The 16999-nt window shown below is 42.4% G+C and overlaps 1 long non-coding RNA gene across 1 annotated transcript in view; it reads left to right on the top strand.

Moving 5' to 3' along the window:
- LOC100937750 (uncharacterized) overlaps positions 1-16999 on the top strand; it is a 34493-nt gene that overhangs the window by 9253 nt on the left and 8241 nt on the right. Inside the window, exon 2 of the long non-coding RNA XR_151533.3 lies at positions 11787-11962. This is a non-coding gene — a long non-coding RNA (uncharacterized LOC100937750). The remainder of the gene's footprint in view (positions 1-11786; positions 11963-16999) is intronic.

Genomic DNA, 16999 nt, shown 5'->3' with positions numbered 1-16999 from the left:
TGAGCATCCACTATGTGCTAATACTAGGCATCAGGGTTACAGAAATGAATTTTAAAAGTAATGGAATATGGTCCCGGCCTTCCAGGAGTTCGTACTGTAACATAGGGGAGAGAGAAGTAGTTATGGTGCAGGATGATAAGGCCAACTATGAATGTAGCTACAGGCTTAGAAAGCCTCTGAGCTGGTTGGCCTGCCAGGTGCTGAGGAACTGTGAGTGCCCACCTGTTCCTGTGCAGAGGGAAGGAAGGTGAATGTCCACAGAGACTTCCAGAAGAGATTGCTGGTGGATGCTTATTTCCTTCTCTTGAGCTTCCTTCTCTGTGAAAAGATCTTCACTAGAGGAAACTGGCCACTGTTTACCTCTTTTACTCATCTCCCCAGGAGACGAGGAATGGCTTATCTGATTGGAGAGTTAGTTCTAGAGAGGGAGCAAGGACAGAGTGGCTCTGGTTTTTCCCTGGTGGAGATCATTTCCTTCTACTGCTCTGTGTCATAAACTTTACAGAGGTTGGCTGTGGCCAGGAAGGTGCTGCTTGTAGCCCAGTGAATGAGTTTAGTTCAAGAGAAGATATTGAAACGTCCACCTAGCTAAGATATTGAAAGCCACATTCTCCAGCCTGACTTTTATCAATATTGTCGATTTTGATCTTCATTTGCCTGATTCCTGTAACAGGGACAAAATGTACTGTTTATTGGACTCCCTCAAACTCCATCATACATGACACTTATGTGTGTGACAGGGATGGACTCATCTCTCTGCCCGACTGGGAGTCATCTACATCCCTTGTGCTAAGCTCTGCAGAGAGAGGAGGCACATTTTCAGGGACTTCCCTGCCTCATTCCCTGCTTGAAAGCTTCCTTCTGACCCCACTCTGCAGCAAGAGAGGAAAAAGAACTTCCAGGATTAAAACAGAAAATCTGGATGGTCCCTTTTTCAGAGTCTGTGGCAGTTCTACAAAGGTCATGAACAGCCTTTGGTCTGAGCCTGGAACGCCCACTGATGTCCCAGATAAGACTCTGCTTGGCTGCCTGCTGTCCTCTCAGGCTGTCTTTATTTTGGAAGGGGCCCTTCTGTCAATGTGTTCTGGCTTGGCTTTCAGGAACACCTTTGCCCTGTTGTTTCTGATGCTTGACTTCCTGTGGACTGAACTTGGGATTGTATTTTTCCCTAGAAGAATATGCTGTAACCGCATTATCCTGTAACACTTAGAAGGCAGGTCAGGATTACTGCCCCTTTTTTCTCAGAAGACAGATTACTAAGATGCCAAAAGGGACCTAAGGTAGGGAAACACCCAAACAGGATTGGCAAAAACCCAGAGGGCCCCATGTATACATCCCTTAGTATTCTCGCATCAGACAATGCCATTTTTGCCTCCGTTCTATCAGTTGGTTCCTCAGCAGCTAACTGGGCTGGTTCTTTTCTCCCAAATTGGACACCAAAAGCTTCAGAGTAAGTAATAGCCCAGTAGAGGGAGCTGTGTTAAACAAGATTTCCAAGCTAAAGGGTAAAATACAATCAGCCAAGCAGGTAGCCCTGTGTATAATTCGGAAACTTGTATGTTAATGTGTGGTTGCCTATTCAAAAGCTCTGAGCCAGAACACAGCTTTTGCAAGGTGGTGTCTTGGGTTTTGTGGGTTGCTCAGGGTCATGCATCTTGCTTCCATCAGCAGAGCATGATCTTGGCTCCACATGGCAATTCCATGGTTAGACAGGTTTGTAGATTCCACAGGTAGCCCTGGCTCTGGGAGCGGAAGGGAAGTGGGCAATTCCTCTGACCTTGCACACACCAGGCAGTGCTTGTGCTCACGGTCTCTGGAGATAGATTCTGTGTCACAGAAACCTATAACTTAGGGGAGTTATTAGTGACAAGCTTTGAGGGCTCTGGCTAGGAAGGAGATGCAGTGAAAGGAGAATCTTTCACAAATATTTGGAGCTTCTGTTCACCTAACTCATCTAGCTGCCTGTGGGGTCTCGGACTGGGCTAAGTTCAAATCTAGGGCAGCCCTTGGTATAATTTCATTGAATAAACCTCTGTGATCAAGAGAATTATGAAATGTGGAAAATATAAAGAAAAGCAACATATACTATGTGCATATGTGTGTGTGTGTGTGTGTGTGTGTGTGTGTGTGTGTGTGTGTGTGTGTGTGTGTGTGTGTGCATGCTTTGGTGTGTTTGAGTTTGCCTGAGAACAGGAGTTTCCACAATTGATCTTGGATCATGAAAGATATCTATGGCAGAGATAAGAGAACTAGCAAACTAGCATCCTTAAGGACTCAGCAGATGCCTACAGGTTAAAAATTCATGCAAACCTGTTGGGAAATAAGAGAGAAATGAGATGGTACGTGAGGTGACTTTACTATGTGCATTTGCTTGCTGGGGCCTGTCATCACAAAATACCACAGATTGGGAGGCTGAAACAACAGATATTTACTTTCTCACAGTTCTGAAGGCTGGAAGTCCAAGACCAAAGTGCCTGTTGGTTTCTTCTGAGGCCTCTCAGTTGGCTTGTAGATGGCTGACCTCTTGCTGTCTCTCTGAGGTCGTCTCTCTGCACACACCAGCCCTGGCATCTTTCTCTTCTTATAAGGACACAGTCATATTGGATTAATGCCCTACCCTAATGACCTCAGCATAATCACTTCCTTAGACCTTTTCTCCAAGTATGGTTACGTTCTGGAATATGCCGGCTGGGGAGGGGTGGGGTAGGTTGGAACTTCAACACATGAATTTTTGGGGAAACAGATTCAGCCCATAACACTGTGTATGTCTATGGGGACAAAGAATTGTACTGATTAAGGTAAATTATGTTAGTTGTTATAACTGATAAATTCTGAAGTCTTAGAGCATAATACAAACAAAATCTATTTTTCACCCACATGAAAGTCCATTTCAATCAGCCAGTCTATGGCTGTAGAAAATGCAGTCATTCCAAGACCTAGCTGCCATCTTCAACACATGTTGTGTCCATGGATATTTTGGAAGGAGAAGTAAGAAGGAAAGTATGGTCGAGGCACAAGACTCTTAATGGCCTTCACTCAGAAGAGACACATCACTTCCACTTACACTGCATCAGCAGGAGCTAGTCTTATGCATACATCTAGAGGAAAGGGGTCTGGGCAATGTAATTTGCATCTAAGCCCAGGAAGGGAAAGTGGGTTAGGTAAACATCTAGTAAATCTTTGCAGGAATGAAGTAAGCTTGGCCAGCTGAGTCTAAAGATGGGCCGGGTGTTCTGGGAAACTAGTCAGCAGGTACTAGAAAGTCAAGTAAACATGCATTAAGGAACCCTTCGAGGTTCCCAAAGTCATGATGAACCTTGGTCTTGGGTGGTGTTCCCCAACCTCTTTCATGTCATGGCACACATAGGAAAGGATCATTCTTGTACTGTATATTAGACTCTCTGGATGAGGTTATTCAAGGCCAGAGGTGATACATGAGTTAGGAGGCCCCATGCACTCCAGGTGGCCACCTGGCCACTGTGAAGGCTGAGGATCTTATGGCATTTGCCATTTAAGATGTCCAGGGTTAATGGCTGCTAACCTGTTTGCAACATACTGGTGTGCTGCAGCTTACAGGTGGGAATGTTGAGGTCTAGAGAATAAAGCAAGTAACATGTGGATTAGATATGCATTCTGTGAAGAAGACCAAACCTACTGCCACCATCATGGGATAAAACAAAAAGGGAAACCAGGTGCTCTAAAAGCCAAGGGCAGCAGAATTGTCCTAAAGAACTCTGCAAGATAATAAAGCATAGGGACCACAGATTTTCCCTTCATCTGGAGTCCACGCTCTTAAAACTAGTGAGTTTTAATTATGTTATATTTGTAGCAACTCTTTCTTCTCTCTCTGGAGTAATTAATTGGGAGAGAATTACAAAGGAAACCCAGACATGGGTAGTAATATTCATCAGAGGACACAACAGAGGAAAGAAAACAGAACATAGGGCTCTTGAACATTTTAACATAGGTTCAAGATTTTAACATTTATACACTCTGTCTTTGGTTTGGCTTAAATCATATCCACTTTGAACTAACACATATTTCATGTTATCTATAAATAACTCAGTGAATGCTTACAAATTATAGGACAATGTAGTTAGATCACAATGTGGCAAGAGTGGCTGAAGGCCAATTAGAAAGCTCATATGCTTTTAACAAACACCACACTGAAAGAAATCAATTTGCATCCCGTGATTATTGCACCATCAGAGAATCTTTGCAATGTTATTAACCCTGGACATCCTAAATTACAAATGCCAGATAACAGTTAAAATTGATTAACAGTGTATTTTGAGATAAAATGGTGTTTTTGCCTTGCTAATCAGCTCTTTCACAGAAATTGTTCTCGCTTTCCGTGAAGTTATGAAAAATAAATTGGAGAAATCTTTTATTAAGATTTTAAAAGCAAACAAATAACTTTCAGGATAATATTCAAATCCTTTGTAATTTCCTTTCTCCATTTTCATCAACTATGGGAATGCTTAACCACACAGGAAGAAGTTGGTGGACTTGGAAAGTTGCTAAATTCTCTTATTTGAATCAATCCACATTAAACACAAGCTATTGTTTTATTAGCAAGTGAAGGAGAAACATAGCTTACACTGAGTGGATATGGAAGAGAAATTGGTTTCCTCTAGCCCAGTGATCCTTGAACAAATGAATGATTCTGACAGAAACCTAAGGAGAGAAGATTTTCCTGAGACTGGGTGGAAACAAACCATTCATGTATCGAATCCCTTGTCACCCACAAAATCCAGCCTACCAGGTTCACTAGTTCCTTAAACCTATGTACCACTAGGGGTGCATGAGACAATTTTAGATGGCATAAAGAAGAACAGCTTATTAACAGGAATGTTCTTAAATTAATGTATGTTAATAAAAATATACCCAACACGTGAAACCATGATTTCATCAATAATAGTATCTAAAATGAGAATAAATATATACGTAACAAAAAAGGAGGCAATTAAAAATATTAAGTATGATTGGGATGGGTGCGGTGGCTCACACCTGTAACCCCAGCACTTTGGGATGCCAAGGTGGGTGGATCACTTGAGGCCAGGAGTTCGAGACCAGCCTGGCCAACATAGTGAAACCCTGTTTCTACTAAAAATACAAAAACTTAGCCGAGCCTGGTGATGCATGTAATCACAGCTACTCGGGAGGCTGAGGCATGAGAATCACTTGACCCCAGGAGATAGAGGTTGCAGTGAGCCAAGATCGCACCACTACACTCCAGTCTGGATGTCAGAGTAAGACTCTGTCTCAAAAAAAAAAAAAAAAAAAGTTAAGTACAGTTGACCTTCACTATTCATAGATTCTGTATTTGTGAATTTGCCTACTTGCTAAAAAGTATCTGTAACTCCAAAGTCAATATGTGCAGTGGTTTTGCTATTGTTTGCAGACATGTGTGGAGCAGCAAAACATTTGAGTTGCCAGCTATACAAGTTTTCAGCTGAGGCCCAGCAAGGTAATGCTCTATTTTGTTCAGCTCTCATACTGTAAACAAAGTCTATAATCAAGTGGTTTATTTAGTGCCATGTTTTTTGCATTTCTGCACTTTTTGTTGATAATTTCACTGTTAAAATGACCCCCACGTGTAGAGCCACAGTGCTGTCTAGCTTTCCTAAGTACAGGAAAGCTGTGATGTGCCTTAGGGAGAACCTACGTGTATTAGACACTTTTCCTTCAGGCATAGTTACAGTGTGATATTGGTCATGAGTTCAATGCTACTGAGTCAACAATATGTATTAAATAAGGTGTCTTTAAATGGAAACACATATAAACAAGGTCATGTATTGACTGACTGATGAAAATGTTATGACCAGAGGCTCACAGGTACCTAACCCTGTATTTCACCTGGGAGCGATGGTTCAGTATCTGCTAATTCAGTATTTGCAGAGATGTTATAGAATATAACTAGTGTGAATAATGAGAACTGACCATGAATAGACATCGAGGTGCTTTTGGTGGCACATCTCCATGTGCCACCTAGGTCTCCTTTCAAGGAGTGCCTTGCTGCAGCCGTGGGGAATGTGGTCAGCAGACTGCCTCCGGCTGGAAGCTCCTTCAGGGTCCACCTCAACTGCAGAGAGCCACCCTGCCCGAGGCCATGTCCTTCTCTGATGGTGGAACTTTTAATGGGGTCCCAATCCTTCCTCTTGCTCCAGACCCCCCATTCCATCTCATTATATTGGCTGAGGCTTTGTCAGGCCTGCACAGCAGTTTGATTTCTCCTTCTGCTCAATCCTACTTCCTTCCTGTTTCCTCTGCAGTGCTAGTCCCTAATCAACATCCTATATCCCAACCTTCATTTCAGCTTCCATTTCTGAAGAAGCTAACCCATTATAGTGGTTCACAGATGTGGCAAAATATAGAGAAACACTTTGCTAAGATCCTCCCTCATTCCTCTCCTGCCCTCCACGGATATCAGCTTCCTTGCTCTCAACTTCTTGGTTCTGGACTCTTGGGTTATATCCAAATTCAGACACCCACCCCCAGCCCAGGGTCACTGCTGAAGGCTGTGAAGTCTGAGTCCTGCTCAAGGACCCATTTGAGGAGATGAACTGAAATCCAGCCTGTGCTCCACTCATTATTAATTCATGGGTCCTGGTGAGGGATGTGCTGCCTGAGAGAAAGCCTGCTGGTCCTAACTGGCTCCCAGCAGCTGTGTGGCTAGCTGTGGCTATGGCTGTCTCTGCTCTCCCATCCCCCTGTGGTGTGGATCCCCGCTTCCCGCTCCTACCCTGTGGACCCCTGCTCTCCTGAGCAGTGTTGGCCTTTGCCATTGTTGCCTCTTGCCACTGCACCTTCCATTGTTTGGACTCTTCATTTGGGCCTTCTCATCTTTTCTGCCCCCAAGAGGAGGTGATCTGAGCTAAGCACAAAAACATTTCAATTTCTAAGCCTTTGGAAAGGTTTTCCTTTCAGATAGAGTGCTCGTATCAGAAAGCACCCACTAGAGAGAGCTCACATTTTCACTCCCTCCCAACCTCTCTGAATCATGTGTGTCTTCTGTACACTAAAATAAAGACTGTGCAACCTCTCGCCGGGGTGTGCCTCCAAAGATCTGAAAGAAATTTGTAAAACCAATAGCTAATGTTTACTGGGAATTACTACATGCCAAACACTCTGCCAAGTGCTTTATTTTTTTTTTTTCAGCTATAAATATTTTCTGTTTCTATAGCATTTAAGAGAAGCCTATAAAAAGTTGTTGTTAAACCAAATTTAAGAAAATTTTACATGGAAATTTTACTGAATCCTCATAGAAACCCTAAGAGGTTGGTACTCACATTCCCATTTAACAAGTGAGGAAACACAGGCTTAGAGAGGTTAAGTAATTTGCCTCACACCTTGAATTCAGCAGAGTGGGGTTTCAGGTGTGCTTTCATCTGACTCCAGCCCCGAGTAAGCACTGTGCTTACTTCTGTGATAGTGAAGGTCACAGAAGAGCCGGGCTCAGCCTGAGACAAAGGCTCCTGCTGCCAGAAACAGCAAGAAAGACGGTGAGAGCCAGGCTGATGAACAGGCCTCCCTTTGGAGTGAGAAGAGAATGATGCTCTTTTTTCCCCTTTGAAGGATTCAACTCAAGTTCAAAATCACAGTGGGATGAAGATCTGAGAATTTGAGGTTGGTTGGCTTCATTTTAACCATGTGCCTAAAAATTTGTCATCATTTAAAGACCATTTCCTCTGCACCTGCATCCAAAATGCATCCAGGGTCCAGTGTTTTAAGGAAGAATTACTCAGATGCTCTGTTTTGCTTCTTCACAATCCATGCATTCCACTTCTAACCACGTCGAAGTTTGTGGAGATAATGGCCTCGAGGGATTGGGAGGATGAAAATCAGGAGAAGTGAAGCTGATTTCTCCTTGACCATGTGGCTTCTTGAAATTTCAGGGTAGGCAGTTAAAGAAGTGGTTGGTCGAGATTAAAGACTGAACTGTGCATCTTAGCTGTAATTTATGTCATTTCATCTGGGAGAAACATAAAAATCAATAGCTTTTAATGAATCTCCACTTAGATGTTTTGTCACTCTTCAAAGGGTCTTTAGAAACACATTGAATCCCATGCCCAGATTATTAGGATTGAACCTTGCTGTGGGGGTATAGTGATGAGCAACATGGCTCTTATATTTCTCCAATGTTTGTCAAGACCAGTTTTTGTGAAAAAATGATTTATTAATTATTATATGAATAATCTGATGTATTAGCCCATCAATGAGTGACCTAGACTGGGATGCCGGTGGCATTCCAAGCGTCAGCCAGACACCCCACGCTTTCTATTTGCCCATCCGGTATGCTGGGTACTACAGCTCTGGGGTCATTCTCCTTAGAGATCTTGGGATTCTTGAGGCCTTACATTTCTAGCTGCCACTCACTTCTCCTCAGCTTGCAGACATGGCCATGCTGCATTTCACTGACCCATTGCATACGAGTCCAGCCCCTGGGGAATTGCCTTAACTCTCAAGCATCTTAGGAATACACTTTTTCCTGTTTAAAAGAAGACCCTGGAAAGGGGCAACAAAATCAGAACTCATCTCTAAGAATTCTGGCAGTGGATCCTGGAGGTCAACATCACAAGCTTTGGAGTCAAGCAGGCCTGGATTGAAATCCTTCCTCAATCGCTTACTAGCTGTTTGGCCTTGGATGAGTTACTTGATTTCTCTATAAATGTCAATTCCCCATCTGTAAAATGGATATAATTGTATATGTCTCATTCTACTGTTCTGAGGATGAAGAGAGATTATGCATGGAAAGCACTTCAGCATTGAGAAGCACTCCAAATATGTTAACTGTTAGTGCTATCAGAAGAGAAATTCAACATATCAGCAAAAACTCCCATCTACTATCTTAAAAACATAGTTAAGTGAAAGAAGCCAGACACAAAAGGCCACATGTTGTATAATCCCTTATATATGAATGTCAAGAGTAGGCAAATCTCTAGGGACAGAAAGTAGATTAGCAATTCCCTAAGGCTGGAGAGTTGGAGGGGAATGGGGAGTGACTGCTAGTGGTTATGGTGTTTCTTTTAGGAGTGATTAAAATGTTCTGGAAATAGATAATAGTGATGGTTGTACAAATTTGTGAATACACTAAAAACCACTGAATTGTACACTTTTAAAGAATGTGTTTTATGTATGTGAATTATATGTTTTAAAAAGTTATATTAAAAAAAGAACTATGTATGATGCAGCTAAAACCAGAGACTTTTTAAAGCTAATTTGTTTCCTGGAATTTCTCTACCTCTCCAAGCCTGGAAGAAGGATTAACTGTCATCTCACTGGAAGACTGTGTCTCTTTCTAGGTAAATCATTTGTTATACGATGACTGCACAGTAAATGTCAACCCATTGCAATTTTGGCATTTGTGGGGATCAGTAACATGCAGTTCTCTTGGCATTCTACGAGGGACTGCTAAACAGCCTGGATTTATGAGCATGAAGAGCCAGCCTACCATTCCTAAATCAGAGCTTCCCTGCATCTTGGTTCATCTGGGAGATGTTCCAGGTGATAAGTGAGATGTTTTCCTCCATTTAACGTGAAAAAACCGAGGCAGGGAACAGAAAAAAAGAGTCTATTGGATTAACTGTGACTCTTTTGATGTATCATAGCCATTGGTTCTAACTGAAGGTGTGTGTGTGTGTATGTGTACATGTGTGTGTGTGTATGTGTTGGGGGGATGAGTAGGGTAGCTTTGCTAAAAGGGAAGAGTGAAGGAGATGTAGATGAGTCAGTGCCTATTGCAAAACTGGAGTGGATTAATTCTGGAATTTCATTGAGCGTATTCAATGCTTCCAAAGTATAATTTTTAAAACGTGTTTTCAGATTCACATCTCAGACAGAGTTGTCAGCGCTGCTTAGGAACAATTTCTTATGGTGTGAGTAAGATTACAAGATTTTGATAAAAATATTATTTCTTCATATTTGGAATGTCTAAACAGATTTGTGGTTTTTCATTTTGCTTTAAAACGTGATTAAATGTGCTTTAAAAAAATCAAAGCCTTCTGTCTGGGTTTTGAATCTCTTCCAGATTTATAGCTGCTTAATAGTATATATGTCATGCCGATTTTCTTTTGGTTCAATCATGTCAATTGAGAGTCTTTCAAAGAAAAAAAGGCTTATTAAAAAAGGAATTATTTGTCCACCACATTAAGACTTTAAGAAATTTATCAAGATATTGATCAAGAACATTTTATTTTTAAAATTCTTTGCTGGAGCTGCTAGGTGGAGTAGATACCCAGATACCCAGAAGGAGAAGCTGAGGGAGATCTCAGGGCAGGCAGAGAATCAAAGTGAAAGTCAATTTGAGTAAGTTCTCCTTGGGCTAGCGTGCACACACTGGACTCTTTAATTACCTTTGTTTTTATGGAGAATGTACTCTCCAATGGGACTTAGTTGAGAGTGAAGGTAATACATGCTGTGTTCTGTACTAAGAATCTTTGAGAGACTAAGCAGGAGAAGAGAAAATGCTCCCATATAGATGACCTGAATACTTAACAAGCAGTAAATAACAACAGCTACACATATTGTCCATTTACTATGTCCTTGCACTTAGCTGGGAATTTCATTATTTTCCGTAAAGCCCAATGATATTAGTGTGATTGTATCCATTTTAGAGATGAAGAAACTGATGGTCTAGGAGGTTAAATAACTGGGCCCAAGGTCAAGTAAGGGCATGGTTTGTCTAAACTTTGAATCAGATCTGTTTGGTTCTTGCTTTTGACTACATCAAAAACCTGACAGATGGTCTTGTAGTTGGAAACTGGGTTAATATCCTATTTCTAAAATCTTCTACTGCTTAGTTTCCCTATTCTTAGAGGAGGTCTTTTTTTGGAAGCCTAGTAAACTGCTCCTCCTAATGACTTTCACTCATGAGTGATGCAGCTGCCCAAATCAGAAACTTGAAAGTTATTCCAATGCTCCCGTTTTCTCAGCCAGCACATGGATAAATCAAGTTCTAGAGATTCCACTCCTTCTATTTCCCTGCAATCCACCTTCTCTAGCTCTGCATCCATGACTGCAGTTCAGAGTGTGCCATTTTGCAGTGCTACTTATAGCAGCCTCCTAATTGGCGTCTCTGCCTCCAGTCTTGCCCCTTCCAGTTCACTTCCCAAGAATGCTTTCATTCCCAACAGTGATTTAAAAAAAAAAAAAAAAAGTGTAAGCAATCCTGTTCATTCACTACTAAAAAATGTTCACCCTCTTTTCATTACTTCAGGATGAAGTTCAAGTTTCCTAATATTCCTTATAATGACTTCACTGATTTGGTTTTATCCTTCCAGCCTCATTTATTATATAACACTCTGGATCAGGAGTAGATTTGGTTACAAGTGACAGAAAAATGAAAATAACAGTGGTATAAACTATTAGAAAGCTGATTCTTTTTCTTTACATATGGGTGGTATCATTAAGTCATCCAGAACCCAAGTTCTTTCTAGATTATTTTTCCACTTCCTTCGCCATGTAGCTTCTGTGTCATTGGCTGGGGTGGCTGCTGGAGATTGAGCTCTCAGATCCCCATGTTAACCCATGGAACAAAGGGAGGACCAAGGAAAGTCATGCCCTTCCCTTTTTGATGGCGTCCAAGAAGTTCCACTTAGGAACTCCCATTTCGTTTCCATGTAACTTGGTCACATGGACACATCTGTTGCAAAAGAGATTGGGAAATGTAGTTATTGTTTTTGTCAACCATTTGTCCAAAAACCAATTTGGGATCCTATTCTCAAGGAAACAGTGGATAAAATAAACTGAGGACAACTAATAGTCTCTGATACTTCCACTCTCAGCTGTTTGCAGTGGCCTGTGCTGAAGTGGCTCTTTCTGCCCTTGCTGTGCATCTCACTCCAGGACCTCCTGAAGAGCGCTGATCCTGCACTATACATGTGGTTCTTCTCCTGTGCCTCCCTACTTGTCAGAGAATTTCTTGAGGACATGGACGACTGTCTGGCAGCGACAGTTCCAGGTTTTTATTTTTGTTTCTTTAAATAGAGTATTCTGTTTAGCTTAAATGTGGAAACATAACCATAGATGTCTGAGAATGTGAACACAGGTTATAATTCTGCACAAGAAACATGCATTGCAAGAGTCCCCCAACTGCTGAGTCAGAGGTCTGTTTGAGGAGGCGATAGTTGAGTTAAGGTCAGAGTTAGGAAAAGGAGCAAGCCACGTAACAATCTGGAGGAAGAACCTTCTTGATAGAGAATTCATTAGGACAAAGGCCTTGAGGCAGGAAAAGCCTTTGCATTTTCAGGGAAGAAGGAAGCACTGTGGCTAGAGGCTGCAAATGAGAGAGAGACTGGAAGTGTGGTAGAGATGGTGGGGACAGACAGCGCATAAAGGCAGCACAGGGTGGAAGTTACAAGTACCAGCTCTGGGACAGAACAGTTGGATGACTCGTGGTTCTACCACTTGCTAGCTGGAGATCTGAGTAAGTCACTTAGTCTCCCTGTGTCTTAGTTTTCCCATCTGTAAAATGGTTATAGACTAGTATCTTCATAGACTGGTTGTTAGATTTCAATGAGTTAACACATACAAAGCCCTTAGAACAGCACCTGGGATGTGGTGAACACTCAATAGATCCTTGGCGCCTACATTCTTGCTCCTGCTGATGTGCGTCTAGATTCTTGCTATGCCTGTCTTTCCAATATTGTATACTCAAACCTGGGCTCCTATTACCTTCCTGCTCTGTGCATTTAATTAGTTGCTTTCTCAGTGAGGGTTGGGTTTGACTGCATGTAACAGAAAAGTCAGAATGTATCAGGTTTTACATGTAAACACATAAAACCAATTTTTTCTTTCAAGTAGAAATCCTGAGGCAGGCAGGCTACTCAGGGCTGAAATGGTGCCCTGTGCACCTTAGAGACCCCTAGTCCCTCCATCTTACTTTTGAAAAAATCATCTTCGACTTTTGGCTTAAGATAATTGCTGAAGTTTCATCCATTGTGTCCACATCTCAGAATGATAAAAACAGAAGGATGAAAGAACAAAAAGGCATACCTGTTTTAAAAACTTTTCCTGAAGTCCCATCCTACAATCTTTTGCCATGACATTGGACAGAATTATTTATTTACATGACCAAACCTAGCTATAAGAAAGGCTGGCAAATGTAGTTTTCTTTTCCAGCCTAACACATTGCAGTTCAGTTACTAAGAAAAAAGAGGAGGCCGGGTGCAATGGCTCACACCTGTAATCCCAGCACTGTGAGAGGCCACTGTGGATTACCTGAGGTCAGGAGTTTGGGACCAGGCTGGCCAACATGGTGAAACCCTGCCTCTACTAAAAATACAAAAATTAGCCAGGCATGGTGGCGAGCACCTGTAATCTCAGCTACTTGGGAGGCTGAGGCAGGAGAATGGCTTGAACCTAGAAGGCAGAGGTTGCAGTGAGCTGAGATCCTGCCACTGCATTCCAGTCTGGATGACAGAGCGAGATTCTGTCTCAAAAAAAGAAAGAAAGAAGAGGAAAATGTTTGTTGGAAGAGGCCCATCTCCTTTCTTGTTGCCTAAATTCTAAACCAGACTCTTATTCTTTGTCTCCTCGGCCACTTCCAATGGGCTTTCTGCCTAAAGAATTTTCATCTTCAACACATTTTACACATAATGTGCTGTGGTTTGAATATGTGTGCCCTTGAAAAATTTATACATTGAAACCTAATCCCCAATGAGATACTGTTATGAGGTGGGGCTTTTGGGGAAATGATTAAGTCATGAGGTTAGAGCCCTCATGAATGGGATTATTGCCTTATAAAAAGAAAACTGAGGGAGCTTATCTGCCCCTTCTGCCACATGAGGACACATAGAAGGTGTTATCTATAAGGAACAGGCCCTGACCAGACACTAAATCTGCTAGTACCTTGATCTTGGACTTCTCAGCCTCCAGAACTTGGAGCAATAAGTTTATGCTATTTATAAGCCACTCAATATAAGGTATTTTGTTATAGCAGCCAAATGGACTAAGACAAAGAGCCTTCAACGGCTCCCATTTGTATCAAGCAGAGCTCATAAACTGCTGTCCTGCAAGCTGAATCAACCCAAAGTCATAGTTTGATACTTTCATGGCATTTTGAAAAAAAAAGAATCAAATCACTTATCAAAATTTAACAAACCAAAAGTTGCTCTAAAAGCTTGCATGCTTGCATTTCTTTCTTTCAATAGCAGAGGTTCTGGATCCACATTTCTGAATGGCAATAATTATCTGCGGCCGAATAATCAGTCACTCCTTGGATAGGGCTTGAGATTTCTAGTTTGCCCAAATCCCCACTCTTCCTCTTACCTCACACCAAGCCCACATCCCTAATTTACATTTTCCACCTGTCCGCTCAAGGCATTGACTTTGTAAGTCTTGACTTTATAAAATCGAAAACTCCTATTATCTCTTTAAGTCCCTTCCTTAATCTGGTCTTCACTTACTTCTCCAGCAAAACACCCCAAGATTCCCTTCATGTTCTCTGGGATCCAACACACTCCCCACACAGCACCTCTCAACTGTAAGTTCCATGAGGCCCATGTCTGTTTTTTTCATCAATATATTCCCAGCACCTGTAATGATGTCTCACTCATAACAAATGCTCAATAATTAATTGTTAAATGAATCCATGGACAAATACCTGTCTTTTATTACCTCCCTGCCTTTGTTCATGTTGTTCTCACTCCCTAAAATGATGGGGTGTTTTGTTTTGTTTTGTTTTTAAGATACAGGGTTTTGCTCTATCACCCCAGGCTGGAGTGCAGTGGCCCTCCATACTAACCCTCCCAAGTTGCTGGGACTACAGGCATGTGCCACCACACCTGCTATTTTAAAAAATTTTTTTTGTAGAGACAGGGTTCTTGCTTTGTTGCCCAGTCTCATCTTAAGCTCCTGGCCTCAAGCAATCCTCCCACCTTGTCTTCCCACAGCACTGGAATTATAGGCATGAGGACCGCACCTGGCCTGAAATGACCCTCTTAACATTCACATGGCAGGTACAAACCACCCAGAGTCAAACAACCCTCCTCAGTCAAGCCTGCCCTGACCCACTTGCTAGAAGTAACCTTCTCCTTCTGTGAATTCTTACAAAATCTTAGTGCTTTTAGCAATCATGGATGTTCCAAGCCACATCCCCGATGGCCTACGTCTTTCACACTTTAGAAGAGAACTAGGTTAGGGTAGACTCAACAGGTCTGGGAAGCAAAATCCCACCTTACTCTGGTGGCTATGTTTGGAGGGAAGTGAGAGAAAAAGAAGACAGGGGGCTACTGAGGCAGTCCAAGCAAGAAATGATGGTACTTTTGGCCTGGGGTTTGGCAGGGAGGATGAAAAGAACTCCCTGGATCTGAGAGATTATTGGCACATGAGGTCATTGGGACTTGATGATATAATGGATGAGGTGGTAAAGGTGAAGGAAAGGGAGATTTCAAAGGAACTCTTTGATTGCTGGTTTATGCTAGAGATGAACTATCATCCCCTGAATGATAAAACACTTAAGGAGAACCAGGCTTCAAAGTTAAGGTTTGTTTGAGTTTACTTTGAAGATCTTTGAGAAATGCAAGTTGAGATGTCAAGTAAAAGATTAGATGTATAGGTTTAGAACTCAGAATAACATTCTGCGCTGAGGACATAAATCTGAAAGCTACCGGAATTATCAGATGTCGAAGCCCTGGGTATTGATAACCCTGGTAATAATAATTCCTGGATGTCAAGGGAGAAAGTATTAGAATAGATGAAGAGAAGCGGCTTATGACCAAGTCTTGGGAATCTAACATTTCATAGTCAGGAGGTTGAAATTGAGCCTGCAAAGGAGATAGAAAGGGAAGGTGCAAAGCCCTAGGAGAAACCAGATAAGGATGGTGTATTAGCCCGTTCTCATGCTGCTGATAAAGGCATTCCCCGAGACTGGGCAATTTACAAAAGAAAGGTTTATTGGACTTACAGTTCCACGTGGTTGGGGAGACCTCACTATCATGGCAGAAGGTGTCTCACATGGCAGGTGACAAGAGAAGAGAGTCTGTGCAGAAAAACTCCCATTTTTCTCGTGAGACTTATTCACTATCATGAGAACAGCCCAGGAAAGACCCGCCCCCGTGATTCAGTCACCTCCCACCAAGTTCCTCCCATGACATGTTGGAATTGTGGGAGTTACAATTCAAGATGAGATTTGGGTGGGGACACAGCCAAACCATATCAGATGGCATTGGACAGCCAAAGAAGAGAGTGTTTCAAGATAAGAGGAGTGGTGTATTGCTGAGAGGTTAGTAAAGATGAGAACTGAACAATATCTGAGATGTGGCATTACTTATGCCTTGAAAGCCTCTGAATGAGCCATTTCTGAAGGCTGCTAGGCCAGGCAGGAGGAAGCCTGCTGGGCATAGGGAGGAGAGGAAAGGGAACAGTGCCCATGGCTATAGTACACCATAGCTGTGGTCAATGCTGGATTAAGGGAGGCAGATGTTAATGCCATTCCTGTGATGTGGCTAAAAAATACTTATTGGATTTAGCAGCCTGGAGGTCATGATGTACTTAGGGAGAGGCACCCGTTTGCGAGGAGTGCCAGAGTTAGAACTCAGGTGAGACAGTTGGGGATTGGAAGAGAAGGAGGTAGAAACTGTGCCAATGATATGGTGTTGTAATGAACACTGGCTACACTCTCTTTTGCCTCTCTGCCTCCATCTGCACAAGTGCTTAGTGGGAGCCCCAGTCACCCCCCTCCTTCCTCAGCAAACGGGCTCACATACGATGTCAAAGAAAAGAAACTATGGTGTGTGAAGAAATGTTTCAGCTTTTTTGTGTATCTCAAAGCTAGTGAGTGCCTTGGAATTTTTTAAGAGAGACCACCCCGCCACTGCTCCCTGCACCACCTCACTCTGTGCTGGGTTTCTGCGTGTGTGCATGTGCGTGTGTGTGTGTGCATTCACACATGTGCATATGTGTATTTAAACAGTTTTAATGTCAAAACTGAGGTCTCCTGCTGGTTTAAAGTATTTGAAAGAAACTCCTCCTCTGCAGTCCAGGGACAACCCTGTGT

The sequence above is a fragment of the Pongo abelii genome, chromosome 3 (genome assembly GCF_028885655.2).
Source record: "Pongo abelii isolate AG06213 chromosome 3, NHGRI_mPonAbe1-v2.0_pri, whole genome shotgun sequence".
NCBI classification, from domain to species: domain Eukaryota; kingdom Metazoa; phylum Chordata; class Mammalia; order Primates; family Hominidae; genus Pongo; species Pongo abelii.
The sequence above is the reverse complement of the archived record's forward strand: the minus strand, read 5'-3'. Positions and strand labels throughout refer to the sequence as shown.